The sequence below is a fragment of the Canis aureus genome, chromosome 18 (genome assembly GCF_053574225.1).
Source record: "Canis aureus isolate CA01 chromosome 18, VMU_Caureus_v.1.0, whole genome shotgun sequence".
Classification (NCBI taxonomy): domain Eukaryota; kingdom Metazoa; phylum Chordata; class Mammalia; order Carnivora; family Canidae; genus Canis; species Canis aureus.
The window spans coordinates 3,323,313-3,337,581 of record NC_135628.1 but is presented as its reverse complement, the minus strand read 5'-3'; the positions used below and the strand labels follow the sequence as shown (position 1 = coordinate 3,337,581).

The 14,269-nt window shown below is 33.7% G+C and overlaps 1 long non-coding RNA gene across 2 annotated transcripts in view; it reads right to left on the bottom strand.

The window, feature by feature from the left end:
* The window catches only part of LOC144288232 (uncharacterized), a 36,212-nt gene that overhangs the window by 20,473 nt on the left and 1,470 nt on the right, over nt 1-14,269 (bottom strand). For both annotated transcript variants that reach the window (XR_013356201.1, XR_013356202.1), the window contains exons 2-3: nt 1,740-2,451; nt 66-130 (exon numbers count right to left, since the gene is read on the bottom strand). This is a non-coding gene — a long non-coding RNA (uncharacterized LOC144288232). The remainder of the gene's footprint in view (nt 1-65; nt 131-1,739; nt 2,452-14,269) is intronic.

Sequence of the window (14,269 nt, the reverse complement as noted above, 5' to 3'; positions counted from 1 at the left end):
ACTGTCTGACATATGGTAAGCTCTCTATAATAATAATTATTATTATTACTTAGCCATACACTTACATATTTGTAAGGCACTTTACTCAACAGTTAGGTGTGGCATGGTTCTTCCTTGAGATATGGCTGATCTGTTTAGAAATAAAATATAGCATGAAAAATCTTAACAGGAGATAAGTCTAAAATAAGGTGTCTAAGAAAGTGAAGTCTTAGTCCATTCAACTATTTATTATGCCAAAGACATAGTTAAACTCACACAACACTCATAATATTAATTTATGTCCATATCCCTTTATTCAAATCTGTTTGAAAGAGGAAGTACAGTATATAATAGTCACAAACTAGTTTTGTGAGTCCAACTCTACTAGCTATAGTATCCTAGCCAAATTTCTAAACCTTTCTGAGATTCAATCTCCACATTTGCAGATTGGGTCCGTTGTGGGGATTTAATGAAACAGGTGGTTTTTCTGGAAATGGTCCTTAGAATATAAGCCTTATAAAAAACACTGATAATGAAGAAGGAAAAAGAGAGAGGGAAGGAGAATAATAAAAAGTAATCTAATAATATATTATTATGTTATTACTATTATTAGATTGATAATAACTGTTATTATTTAACATAGAAATTAGGGGATGGCATTTATTTTCTTAAGAATTTTAAGCAATGACTCCAAAGTGTCCCTGCACATAATGGGCACTCAGAATTGGCTGACTGAGTGAAGAACTTGAATTTAAATAAAATAAAAAATAATAGGAGATGCCACTGTAGAGAAGCTGCCTTACCTGCTCTTGTGTGAACGGGACCAAAACCTTTGGAGTGGGCAAAATGGCAATTGTTTTATGCAACCATTTAGGGAAGTCAGTAGAAAGATAGATATCTGGATCAGTCGCCTGATGATTGCAAATTTTCTGAAGTTAAAACCAGTAGTCAATCAATATGTCATTCAGAGTAGCTTAGCTTGTTAAAACACCTATAGGAAACTTTTTATTTTTTTCAAACTCATGTAATTGCCCTATTCATTTTCCATAGGTAGGGTGAGAACATGACGTATATATATCTGTGTATGTGGATGCGGCTTTTCCGAATCTGCCCTAGTTCTCTGATGCTACTCTAACAATGTATTAGAAGATCAGCTAAACAAAATATTGTAAACCTTGTAATTAGTAATATTGTGAGTTTAAATAATTTGATCCAACAAACGAAATATTTTAACCCATTAAAAAGTACTTTTTTTGCTTCCTTGCTTCCCAATGCAGTGGAATTCTGGGAATTATCAGAGCTCAGGTATGGATACTCATTGATGACATTACACTAAAATTTTCAGTTGATCACTCTTTAGTTATAAAATTTTCAGTTAATCACTCTTTAGTTATAATCATGCTGTCATTTTCAAAATAGATGAATACAAATTTTGAACTATCATTTTGAAGTTTTAAGTCTTTAATTTTGCAGGTAAAAAATCTACTTACATTTTCCAACTCATTTGATTATATTAAATTACTTTGTTAGATGTCTGTGCCAATTTGAAGCTAAATTTTTCCAACGTGAAGATTATCTTTTTCTCCTTCTGTTTTTCCCCATTGGGGAATATATAAAAATATATAAAACATAGTATACAGGTTAACTATTATAGAGTTGACAACCAAATAACATCTACCTCAACACAAGAAATAGATTTTTAGGCCTTATTTTATGAGTGGATTCATCATAAGTTTTCATATCTTATCAAGTCACCTCACCTTTTTATTTCTTTAGAAAGTAGTATAAAGAGCTGCTATACAGATGGCTGAGACCAAAGGGTGAATGGTTGACTTCAAAGGAAGGTCTTGGGTCAATTGAGAAGCCACATGAAAAACAACATAAATAACAAGGATTAGAAAATTTTTAAAAAAGATAAACAAGAACTTTGAAATTTGCCTCACACCAAACAAAAGATTAATTTGATCAGAATCATTTACCTAAATGTAAAAGATGAGACAAAAAAGCTTCTGGAGGAGAGCTTAGTAACTTAAAATAGCAAAATACGTCTTTACATGGTACAGAAGCGCTAACATGCATCAAAAGGTTGCTAAATTAGACTTCATTAAAATTAAGAACTTCTACTCATCAAGAAAACAGTACTAAGAGAGAAAAGGCCAACAAGAAAGGGAGAAGACATTGCATTACATGAATCTAACTAAATATTCATAACTCATTTCCTAAATATAAAAAGGAAAGTTTAAATGACAAAATAACAGCTCAGTTTTAAAAATGGGGGAAATAATAGGATTATTTAAAAGTTTCAAAAATTCTAAAATAAAGTAACACTTTCCGTTGAATGTAGTTTACAAAAGAGGATCCTGTACTTCACAGCAGGAAAAGAATTATCAGATGCATTAGTTAAAGAATGTCAACTGCTCAGCTGATTTTATCTCTAAGTAGGTCCATATAATCAAAGTGGAGTCCATGAGTCTATGCGAGGAAGAGGGAATTAGTTAAATTAGACTGCATCACTGTACGGGGGATGGTGGCAATGGTTCCTGCTTGGAATGAAAGATTTTACAGTAACAAAACAAATTTAATGGACTAGCTCACTCTTTTTCAATCATGCTGTTAAAGTTTACATTGAAATAGTTGCTCTAGAGAATTACCATTCATTCAGTTTATTTGAAACCTCTGTCCTGTGTAACAACAGGACTATTTTTTTTCTTCTCCTCAGATGAAATTGCAGCAGCACAGTGAATCTCAAATAACAAAAAATACATATTAAAAATTATATCTAAAAAATAACAAGTGTTTTAAGACTTTCTACTACAAATAATTAGATTTAAGCCAGTGATTAATTTTATTTAATATATCCTAAGATTATCCTGAAAGTAAATAGTGAAGCTGTCAAAGGAAAAAACTACACACAAATGTCTAACTTCACTGAATCATCCCTCAGTTGCTGGCTTTTATAACTCATGTATTCACTGATAATCAAAAAAGAAATCAGTTATTCTCTATCTAATTATTTGTGTTCTGTAACTTATGGAACTTTCAAGTAATGGCTTTCAACTCTGAAGTCCTCATTCTTTTCCCAAACTTACATATAAGGAGGAGGCACTGTTACTGACATATCTTTCAGTAAACCTGAGACTTTTTTGAGTTAACTCATGTAGGGTTTATTCTCTTCTTCCTATTTATTTTGTGTCTTTCATCTTTACCTTTGTTCTCTTTCCTATGAATTCCTCTCCTGTTATTAAAGTGCAGCTCTTATGACTAAACCCTACAGTTAAAATTGACATGAACCCAATAGAAAAATGAGTAAAATTCTTCAGCTGGCACTTCAAATATTAGGATATAAATGGTTATAAATGTATGAAAAGACACCCAAATTGTGAAGCATTTTTAACATTTATCTTTTTAAAATTTATGTGAAATGTACACATACAGTTTTTTAAGATAAGAGATTATTATTATTTACATAAGAGTGTATTAACTCCCTTTTCCCCAGTGTATACTTTTGGGATAATACAACGAAAACCAGATGGAAAAAATTTTCTATGTAAGTGGCCAGAACTTGCAAAGAACTTTCATTCTCTCATCCTATATGCAGGAAAAAGTAGAAGCTACTCCCTCCTCTCAAAAAGAGAAACAAAACCTTTACTCCTTGGAAATGGGTTAGAAAGGATTCTGAGTCTTCATGTTTACTTTTTGAAATGTAAATTTAGCTCTGTAAGGGTCAGTTGAGCTCTGGTGTCTTGAGATTTGGGGATCTAAAGTTATCTCCAACACTCTGAACTTCATTCGACCCTTGAGATGTAAACATATATCTGATTTCTGATTTGTTTCACTTATGTTTATTTATGTGAATGTTATTGACCTATATTTTAGTAAACCTTTATGTGAATGTTATTATTTAGTGAATGTTATTATTTAGAGTATGTGAATGTTATTATTTGTAGTAACTTTCATATTTAGAGACTTGAAGATCCACTCATTGTTGAAAATAATCATCAACTAATTACCATCAGAGGTGCCTGAGACAAACTACTGTTAGGACCAACAAGAAGGTAACTAAAAAACTTAAAAGGAAAAAGTTGGATTATGAGATATTCGAAGGAGATCTTTAAAACTTCACAAATACTCCTGGAAATCAAGAAGGACACACACATATGGGGGGAATCTGTTTTGTCCAGGAAACACTTGAAAAGCTCATAAACTTTCACCCAAGTTGATGTGAGACTGTATAATCAGAAATGGAGGGCTAAGGAAGAAATGTAAATGGCCCACCAGAGTTTTGAAGACATACTCTGACATACACAGTGAGCCCGCAGCAAAGACTGAGAGATGTGTTAGTTTAGGAAATTGAAGTAAATTTGTGTCTAATCATTAGCTGAACATTGAACAGACTTTAGTAATCTTGAATGGTAAGAAACACAGATGTTATAGAATTTGTACAGGCAAGTCATTAAAGAAACAGAACCACAAAAATAAGAAAGTACAAAACGAGAGCTGTTGGGGGGGAGGAGGAATCAAACTTGCAGTGATGCTACTTTATACTAATTTAATGTCCAGTATTCAACAAGTAGTTGAATTTCTTAAACAGGAAATTGTGATAGTGTGTGGTGCCCATGTGTACATGCCTTTCCCTATATACCTATCATATATATGTATGCCTGCAGGACAACAGAGACTGACCAGACTTTCAACTACCAGCAAAGGCTGTAAATCTTCAATTATAACTATGATCAAAGAATTAAAGAAGTACATCTTAAATAATTAAGGGAAAGTAAGTACCTTATTAAGTTAAAACAACAAAGAGATTATTAAGAATAATTGTATAGATATTCTGGATTTGAAAGGTACAATAATTGAAGTGAAAAAATCATTGGACTGAATAGCAGATTTCATCAGGCAGAAAAAAGAATAATATTGATGATAGATCTACTCTAAAGAACAGAAATAAACAAGGAAAAAGGAATTTAAAAAAAAATGAACAAAATATCAGAGGTATTTGAAGTAGTATCAGATGTACAAGTGTACACATAATCAGAGTCCTATAGGGAGAGAAGGAGAGAGAGAAAAAGAGGGATACAGAATAATATTTAAAGAAATAATGGTTAGAAACACCCAAACTTTGATGAAAAGCATTAATCTATATGCCTGAGATCATCAACGAACTCTAAGTAGGATAAAAGAAAACACATTTACCACCTCATAGCGAAATTGCCAAAAGCATAAACAAACAGAATCTCAAAAGCAGAAAAAAAAGGAACTAAGGTATCCTCAATAATAGTAATAAAAGACTTCTCATCAGAAACCAGGGTGACCAAAAGGTAGTGGGATAAAATTTTCAGAATTCTAAAAGGAAAGTTGTCAAGCACTCCTCTTATAAACGGTGAAACTATCTTTCAAAAATGAAAGTAAATAAAGACATCCTCGGATAAAGAAAAAGTGAGTGAATTTGTGGCTTACAGACCTGTCCTACCAAAAGCTGAAATGATAGAACCCTAAATAATACAAATCAATAAACAGAATCAAAGAGCAGTGATAAAGGTAACTACATAGAAAATATAGACAGTACAAATGTATTTCTTTCTTTCTCCAAATTTTTATTTAAATTCCAGTTAGTTAACATACAGTGTAATATTAGTTTCAGGTGTAGAATTTAGTGATTCATCATTTACATACAATGCCCGGTACTCATCACAAGTGCTCTCCTTAATCTCCATCACCTATTTAGCCCATCCCCCTATCCACCTCCCTCCAGTAACCCTCAGTTTGTTCTCTATAGTTAAGGGTCTGTTTCCTGGTTTGCCTCTCTTTTATCCCCCATGTTCATCTGTTATGTTTCTTAAATTCCACATATGAGTGAAATCATATGGTATTTGTCTTTCTCTGATTGATTTATTTCACTTAGCGTACTACTCTCTAGCTTATTTTCATTTGTAAACGTTTTCCTATGTGACTGACAACTATAGAAAACAATAATTATAAACTTGTGTAGATGTGCCTGTAATGTTGTTTTTTTTGTTTGTTTGTTTTGTTTTGTTTTTTTTTGTTTTTTGTTTTTTTTTTTAGAATTTGGTTCCCTGACCGGGAACCGAAGCCTGTAATGTTTAAAGATAAAATTTGTGTAACATAATAACTCAAGGGAAGGAGAGGGAATGGAGCTACAGTGAAATAGAATTTTAGTATGCTATCTAAGTTAGTGATAATCAGATCATTTTAAAGTCAAGTACTGTAATCCTTGGTAGAAGTAATAAGGAAAAAATATAGTAAAATAGACAGCAGTGTAATTAAAATTATATAGTACTGGATATCTGTTTAACACAAAAGAAGGCAGGATTAGAGAAATAGAGGTGGAAGACAGATATAAGAGATTTAGAAAAAAATAGCAAAGTGACAAATATAAATTCTACATTATCAGTCATTACTGAAAAATGTAAATATTAAACTTCCTATTAAAATCACAGAGATTGTCAGAACAATTAAGAAATAAAAATAAAACATGATCCAAGTGAGTATGTCTATGAAAAAACAAATTTCAAATTCAGAGACTGAGATTGATTGAAAGTACAGAGATAGGGGATCCCTGGGTGGCGCAGCAGTTTGGCGCCTGCCTTTGGCCCAGGGCATGATCCTGGAGACCCGGGATCGAATCCCACATCGGGCTCCTGGTGCATGGAGCCTGCTTCTCCCTCTGCCTGTGTCTTTGCCTCCCTCTCTCTCTCTCTGTGACTATCATAAAAAAAAAAAAAAAAAAAAACAGTACAGAGATAGAAATATATATGCCATTCTAACTGTACTGAAAAGAGAACTGGATTTACTTCACTTCCATGAGATAAAATAGAGTTTCGGGAGATCCCTGGGTGGCTCAGAGGTTGAGTGCCTGCCTTTGGCCTAGGGCATGATCCTGGAGTCCCAGGATCAAGTCCTGTGTCGAGCTCCCTGCATGGAGTCTGCTTCTCCCTCTGCCTGTGTCTCTGCCTCTCTGTCTCTCTCTGTATCTCTCATGAATGAATAAATAAAATCTTTAAAAAAAAAAAAGAAAAGAAAAAATAGAGTCTTAAAAAAGTTGTTGCTAGAAAAAATTACTACATTATATAACAAAATGCTCAGCCTGTCAGAAAGATAGAATAATTGTAAATATATATGCATCTAGCCTATATATTACATGAAGCAAAAACAGATTTGAAGGGAGAAATAAATAATTCAACAGAAAATAATTCAGGTAAATTAATTAATTCAACAATTCCAATAATAGTTGGTGAAACAAATGCATCATTTTTAATAATGAGTAGGACAAACAGAGAAATCAATAAGGAAATAAAAGACCTAAACAACACAATAAAATAACTCGACCTAAAAGATATGTATAGGTCATTCTACCCAATAAGAGCAGAATAAATTGTTATATAGGGCACATGGAACATTCTCTAGTGTAGACCATATGTAAGACCCTAATACAACTCTCAAAAAATTTAAGCAATTGAAAGCATAATAGAAATTTGAGAAGTTCACAAATACTTGGGGAGTTAACAATTTTGTAAGCTACCAATGAGACAACAAACCACAAGAAAGTTAGAAATTACTCTAGGATGAAATGAATGAAAGTGAAAACACAATACAACAAAAGATATGAGATTTAGCTAAAGCTGTGCTATGTGGGAAATTTATGGCATCTCAAAAAAAAAAAAAAAACTAGAAGAAAGGAAGAACAAATCAAAACCAAAACAATCAGTAGGGAGAAAATAATGAAGATTAGAGCATAAGTAAAGGCAATAAATACAGAAGAATAATAGAGATAATCAATGAAACCTTGGTCAGTTTATTGAATTGATCAACAAAATTGAAAAATTTTAAGCTAAGCAGTTATAGACTAAAGAAAGAAGCCTGAAATTATACAATTCAGGAATGACTTAGGGGAAATTAATGCCAATCACAAAGAAATAAAGTGATTTTAAAAAGGTACCATAAAAAATATATCCCAACTAATTCTTTAAAGAGCTAGAATGAGCAAATGTCTAGAAAGTTACTACAGAAAGTTATTCAAGTAAAATAGAAAATCCGAATACATCTACAGTTTCCTGTGACTACTGTAAAGCAGAATACCATAGACCAGGTTTAAAACAACAGAAATTTATTCTCTGACAATTCTGGAGGACAGAAGTCCAAAGTTGATATCACTGGGCCAAAATAAAATAGTAAGACTGCATTTCCTCCACAGGCTCTAGATGGGAGTTCAGGCCTAAGGTCTTCCAGGTTCTGGTGAATGCCAGCACTCCTGGGCTTGTGGCTACATTATTCTCTTTTTTCAAGGCCAAAATGATCAAATCTCTTTGTTCTGTCCTCAGAGTACCTTTTCCTCTTTGTCAAACTACCCTTTGCTTTTTTAAGGGTACTTTTATTTAGTGCATTTAGGGCCCACCTAGATAATCTAGAATAATCATACCTCATTTCAAAATTCTTAATTTAATCATATCTGCAAATACCTTCTCATTGGAGGTAAGGTTTAATGGTTTCAGTGATTGGGACCTGGCTTCTTTGAGGGGGTGTATCCTGCCTAACAGTGTGTTCATGTGGATGACTCAGCATCCTACATCATAAAGCAGCTCGATAACAAGTAATACATTAAATTAATAATAAAAAAAAATTATCAGAATGAAAGCCTAAGCACCAGTAAAGCTGATGAATTCTATGAAAGGAAGAAAGAAGAATTAACACCAGTCCTTTAAAACTCTTTCAAAAATTAGGAGCAGTTCATTTCCCAACCCATTCCAGGAAGCCAGAAATATCCTGAAACCACAATGGGATAAAGACATAACGTGAAAGAAAATTATGGACCAATATTTATTGTAAATAATAACATAATACTCAACAAAATAATACAAAACTGAGTTTAGCAATATATGAAAAGGATTATATGCCATGACTAAGTGGGATTAATGTAAGCACATCCTATAAAAGAATAAATGACAAAAATGATACGACCATCTCAATAGATGGAGGAAAAGCATTTGATAAAATGTTACATGCATTCACAATAAAATCACACACAAAGATGCACACACACACACAAACACAAAAATTACACAAACTAGGAATAGAAAGGTACACTCACAACCTAATAAAGCATTTTATGTAAAACCCATACTTTTTCCATTATACTTAATGATGCAAGAATGAATGCTTTCTCCTTAAGAAATCTAATTGAGATAATAAACACATTTTTAAAGTTCTCAGGATATAATATTAAAATGTGTTGCATTTACATACAATAGCAATGAACAATCTGAAAATTGAGAAGACAATTCCATTTACAGTAGCATGAAGAAAAAGAAAATACTTAGGCATAAATGTAACAAAATTAGTTCTAAACTTGTATACTAACAATTACAAATATTCTTGAAAGACATTAAAGGAGACCAAAAGAAATGGAAGATATCCAATGCTAATGGACTAGAAGACATAATTTTTTTCAAAGACTTCTATATTTATTTGAGGAAAGGAAGGGCAGAGGGAGAGGGAGAGAATCTCAAGCAGACTCCCTGCTGAGTCTGGAGCCTGACCCAGGACTGGGTCCCAGGACCCTGAGATCATGAGTTGAGCTGAAACCAGAAGCTAGACATTCAATTGACTTTGCCATCCAGGCAGCTCTGGAAGATATTATTTTTAAGATGACAGAAATCTGTAAATTGATCTACTGACTCACCACTATCCCTGTAAAAATCCAGCTGTGTTTTTTGTATAAACTGATAAGCTGAATCTTAAACTATATGAGAATGCAAGAGACCTAAAGTAGCCATCACAATCTTGAAGCACAAAGTTGGGAGACTCACTCTTCCAGATTTCTACATTTACTACAAAACTACAGTTGTCAGGACAGTGTGGTATTACATAGCATCGACATTTTGGTAAGTAGGATATAATTGAGAGTATCAAAATAGATTTATGATCAACTGATTTTAAACAAGGTTGTTAAGATACTTCACTAGGGAATGAACAGCAAATGGTGCTGAGACAACCATATATCCACATAGAAAGTAAGATAATTGACCCCATATGCAAAACTTTTTTTTAAAATTATTTATTTATGATAGTCACAGAGAGAGAGAGAGAGAGAGGCAGAGACACAGGCAGAGGGAGAAGCAGGCTCCATGCACCGGGAGCCCGATGTGGGACTCGATCCCGGGTCTCCAGGATTTCGCCCTGGGCCAAAGGCAGGCACCAAACCGCTGCGCCATCCAGGGATCCCCCCATATGCAAAACTTAACTGAAAATTATCACAAATGCAAATGTCAGAGCTAAAATTGTAACTCGTAAAGAAAGATATAGGAATAAATCTCTGATATGTAATGGTTTCTTATATATGACTTCAAAATCACAAGCAAGGAAAGAAAAATTAGACTGATTTGACTTCATAAAATTAAAAACTCTTATACTCAAAGGACATCATCAAAAAAGGGGAATCTAACACATGTCATTAGAGTAATATTTTAAAAATCATATACCTGATAATGGATTTGTATACAGAACATAAAAAGAAAACTTACGACTCACCATGAAGAAGGTAACCCAATTAAAATGCACAAATGATTTAATAGATATTTCTTTAAAGAAAATATGCAGTTGTCAAAAAGCACATGAAAATATCCTCCACACAATTAATTATTAGAGAAATTTAAATTAAAAGAGGTACCACATTATACCACTAGGATGGATTAAAAAAAAAGGACCAACAGATATAAATGTTAACAAGAATTTATAGAAATCAGAAGTCATATAGTTTTGGTGGGATTGAATAGTGCAGACAAGTTGGGGAACAGTTTGATAGTTTTACAAAATATTACGTATAGGCATATACTCGAGAATTAAAAACAATATGTCCACATAAAAACTTGCACAGGAGATTTCATAGCAGTGTTATTCATATTAAGAAGCAATTGGAAATGACCCAAATCCCATCAACTGATTAATGGATAATAAAATATGGTATAGTCATACGATGGAACATATTTAGCAATGAAGAGTAATGAAGAACTGATACACCCTGGAGCACAGGTGAACCTTGAAAACATGATGCTAAGTGAAAAAAGCTGGATATTTTTTTAAAGGCCACATATTGAATGATTCCATTTATATAAAATCTTCAGAAGAGGCAAACACATAGAAGCAGAAGGTAGATCTGTATTTCCTAGTGTTTAGGAGATTAGGTGGGGAGTGACAGTGAATGCTTTCTTTTTGAGGTGATGAAATATTCTAAATTATACAGTGGTGATTACATAACTGCAACAGTAAACTAAAAACTGAATTGTATAAATCTGAACAAGGGAAGGACACCTGAGTCTCACAGTAGGTTAAGTATCCGACTCCCGATTTTGGTCAGGTTGTGATCTTAGGGTTGTGAGATCGAGCCTTACATCAGTCTCCACACTTAGTGGAGTCTGCTTGGATTCTCTCTCCCTCTCCTTCTGCGCCTGCCTCCTGTGATCTATCCCTTAAAAAAAATCTTTAAAAACATTGGAAAGGGGAAATTTTATTATCTCTGTATCATATCGCAATAAACTTATTTTAAAAATAGAAAATCAGTGTGCAGAGTATGATTTTTGACACCTGTGATTTATAAGTTAATCTAGAAAAAGGGGTCCGGGGATACCCACCATAGACACACACAATCTTACTCAGGGATTAACTCCTAGGAGTGAGATTTTGATGATTATGATAAATTTTTCATGCTTATTTTATCCACATCTATTATGTTTTTTTATTTTTATTTTTTATTTTCTTTAAAGATTTTATTTACTTATTTGAGAGAGAGTGAGTGAGAAAGAGAAAGCACAAGTGGAGAGGAGGAGAGAGGCAGAGGGAGAAGCAGGCTCTCCGTAGAGCAGGGAGCCTAATGTGGGGCTCGATTCTGGAGCCCTGGGGTCATGACCTGAGCTGAAGGCAGACACTTAACCTACTGAGCCACCCAGGTGCCCCTATAATTTTTTTAAATACCTTTATATCCTTCTATAATATTTATACTTTTAAAATTTCACATTTTATTTATTTATTTATTTATTTATTTATTTATTTATTCATTTATTTATTATTTTAAACTTCGTGTTTTAAAACAAAACCTGGAAATCAGGAAAATATCAGCATGACATAGGTGAGATAAAATGAGATCAGAAAATAGATAGGAAAAGCAGAATAAAAACCAGCATTCAGTAGTAAAAATAGAAATGAGAGGTACAACAGAATGACTAACTGGTCAAGAAACTGAGTCGTCATATTTTGTATCTTTGGAACTAATGTTAATTGTCTCCATCATTTATCTAATTGGATAAGATTAATAAACTAATTGTTACAGTGGTAGATGTTTATCATAAAATCACGAAGCACTAAATTTTCTTCCTTCTGGTGTCATTAACTATGGCTTTATTAGTGCTGCTTTAAAAACTTATACTTTTAATTCACACACATAAGCATACAAAAGTCATATAGAAATACTGATTTTCTACAGTGAATGTGTAGTAATTTTATAATAAAAAATACTGTTTTATGTTATAGGCATAGTTTTCATAATCTAAAAAATAAAATATATATATATATACAGTAAAATAACTGGAAGGAGATATACAAAGGTATTTTAAAGTGAATTTTATGCATTTAGAAAAAGTATATAAATTATAAATGTATACATAGGTTAATTTTTGCAAGATGAGATCACATATGAAACTATTATTTATCTGGACTTGAGTTTTTATGTGATGTGTCCAGACTATCAATATTTTTACATGTGGATATTTCTTTTTTAAAGATTTTATTTATTCATTCATGAGACAGAGAGGCAGAGACACAGGCAGAGGGAGAAGCAGGCTCCATGTGGGGAGCCTGATGTGGGACTCGATCCCAGGACCCTGGGGTCATGCCCTGAGTGGAAGGCAGATGCTCCACCGCTGAGCCACCCAGGTGCCCCCTTTACATGTGGATATTTAATTGATGTAGTTGGCTTGAGAGATGGTTAGTGGGTGATCGGAGATACTTCTTCTTTCCCCACACTCTCCTGCTGGTTAAGGGAGATCAGCTGACAGTGGTCTGCCTACTAAGTCCAATTTATCTTTAGGGTTAAAATGTAAATGCTGGGTGGTTATTGTGTGTAATCAGAGATGGCAGCAATCTACCAAGTGTTTGGGTGATGGTCAAGCTTCCTAACTGTGTTGGAGAAGCCTTTTGTGTCCTGCTCACGGAAAATACCAAGTCCTTGTGGGACCAGCTCAGAAATGCCAAACCTGAGGATATGACTGTGGAAGTGATCCAAGTGGATTGTGTTGATGTGCTCCCTTGCCCTCTGGCATCCTGCAGTAGCTTCTGTGTCCAGTTTTGTTCTTCCAAGAGTGACCAGGCTTTCCCTACAGCTGGTGTTGGATTCCAGTCCTGAGCTCCAGGCCAATTATTGAAAATATGGCACTTTTCCTGTTGAATTATGGTGGGGCCTTAATTGTAAATCAAATGATCATTATGTGGTGGGTCAGTTTCTGGAGTGTCTTACGTTTCATTGGTCCATTTTTCTGTTGTGCCAGATCATGCTGTCTCAATCCTAGGTCTAAGTCATGATTACTTGGTAGTATAAGTGATCTCCACCATAACCTGGATTATTCTAGGTTGTATTATGTACATATTTTAAATCAGCTTATCTTTTTTCATAAAACATCTTTTGGCTGTTTGGGATTTCATTGACTCAGTAGGCTAATTTGTGTTGAGATTTATTTTCTGTCAGCACTTTCTGTTTAGAGATTTATTTATTTTGGAGAAAAAGAGAGCGTGCACACATGGACATGTAAGAGAGAGTGGGGAAGGGGCAGAGGGAAAGAATCTTCAAACAGAGTACCCACTGGGCACAGAGCAGGGCTCAATTTCAAGACCTATAAGATCAAAACCTGAGCCAAAACCAAGAGTGGGATGTTTAACCAGTTGAGCCACCCAAACACCCCTTTTCAACACCTTAAATGTGTTAGTGAATTGACAATCCCGGTGGCTTACATGGTTTCATATTAAGGATCTCTTTCCATTGTGGAATTCACTACTCACTTTTTTTTTTTTTTTTTTCTATCTGGAGTCTGTAGACCCTTTAGAATTTGGGTTAATTTTATTCATCAGTTTTGGAATATTTAAGATAAGAGTTCTTATCTCTTTGATTATTGCTTTATGAGTCCATCCCTCTGACACATTTTTTTTATCCAACATGTTAGATCATGTTACTGTAATTATTATTCTTTTTTAGTACTTCAGTTTGGATGTTCTCTATCGATCTGAC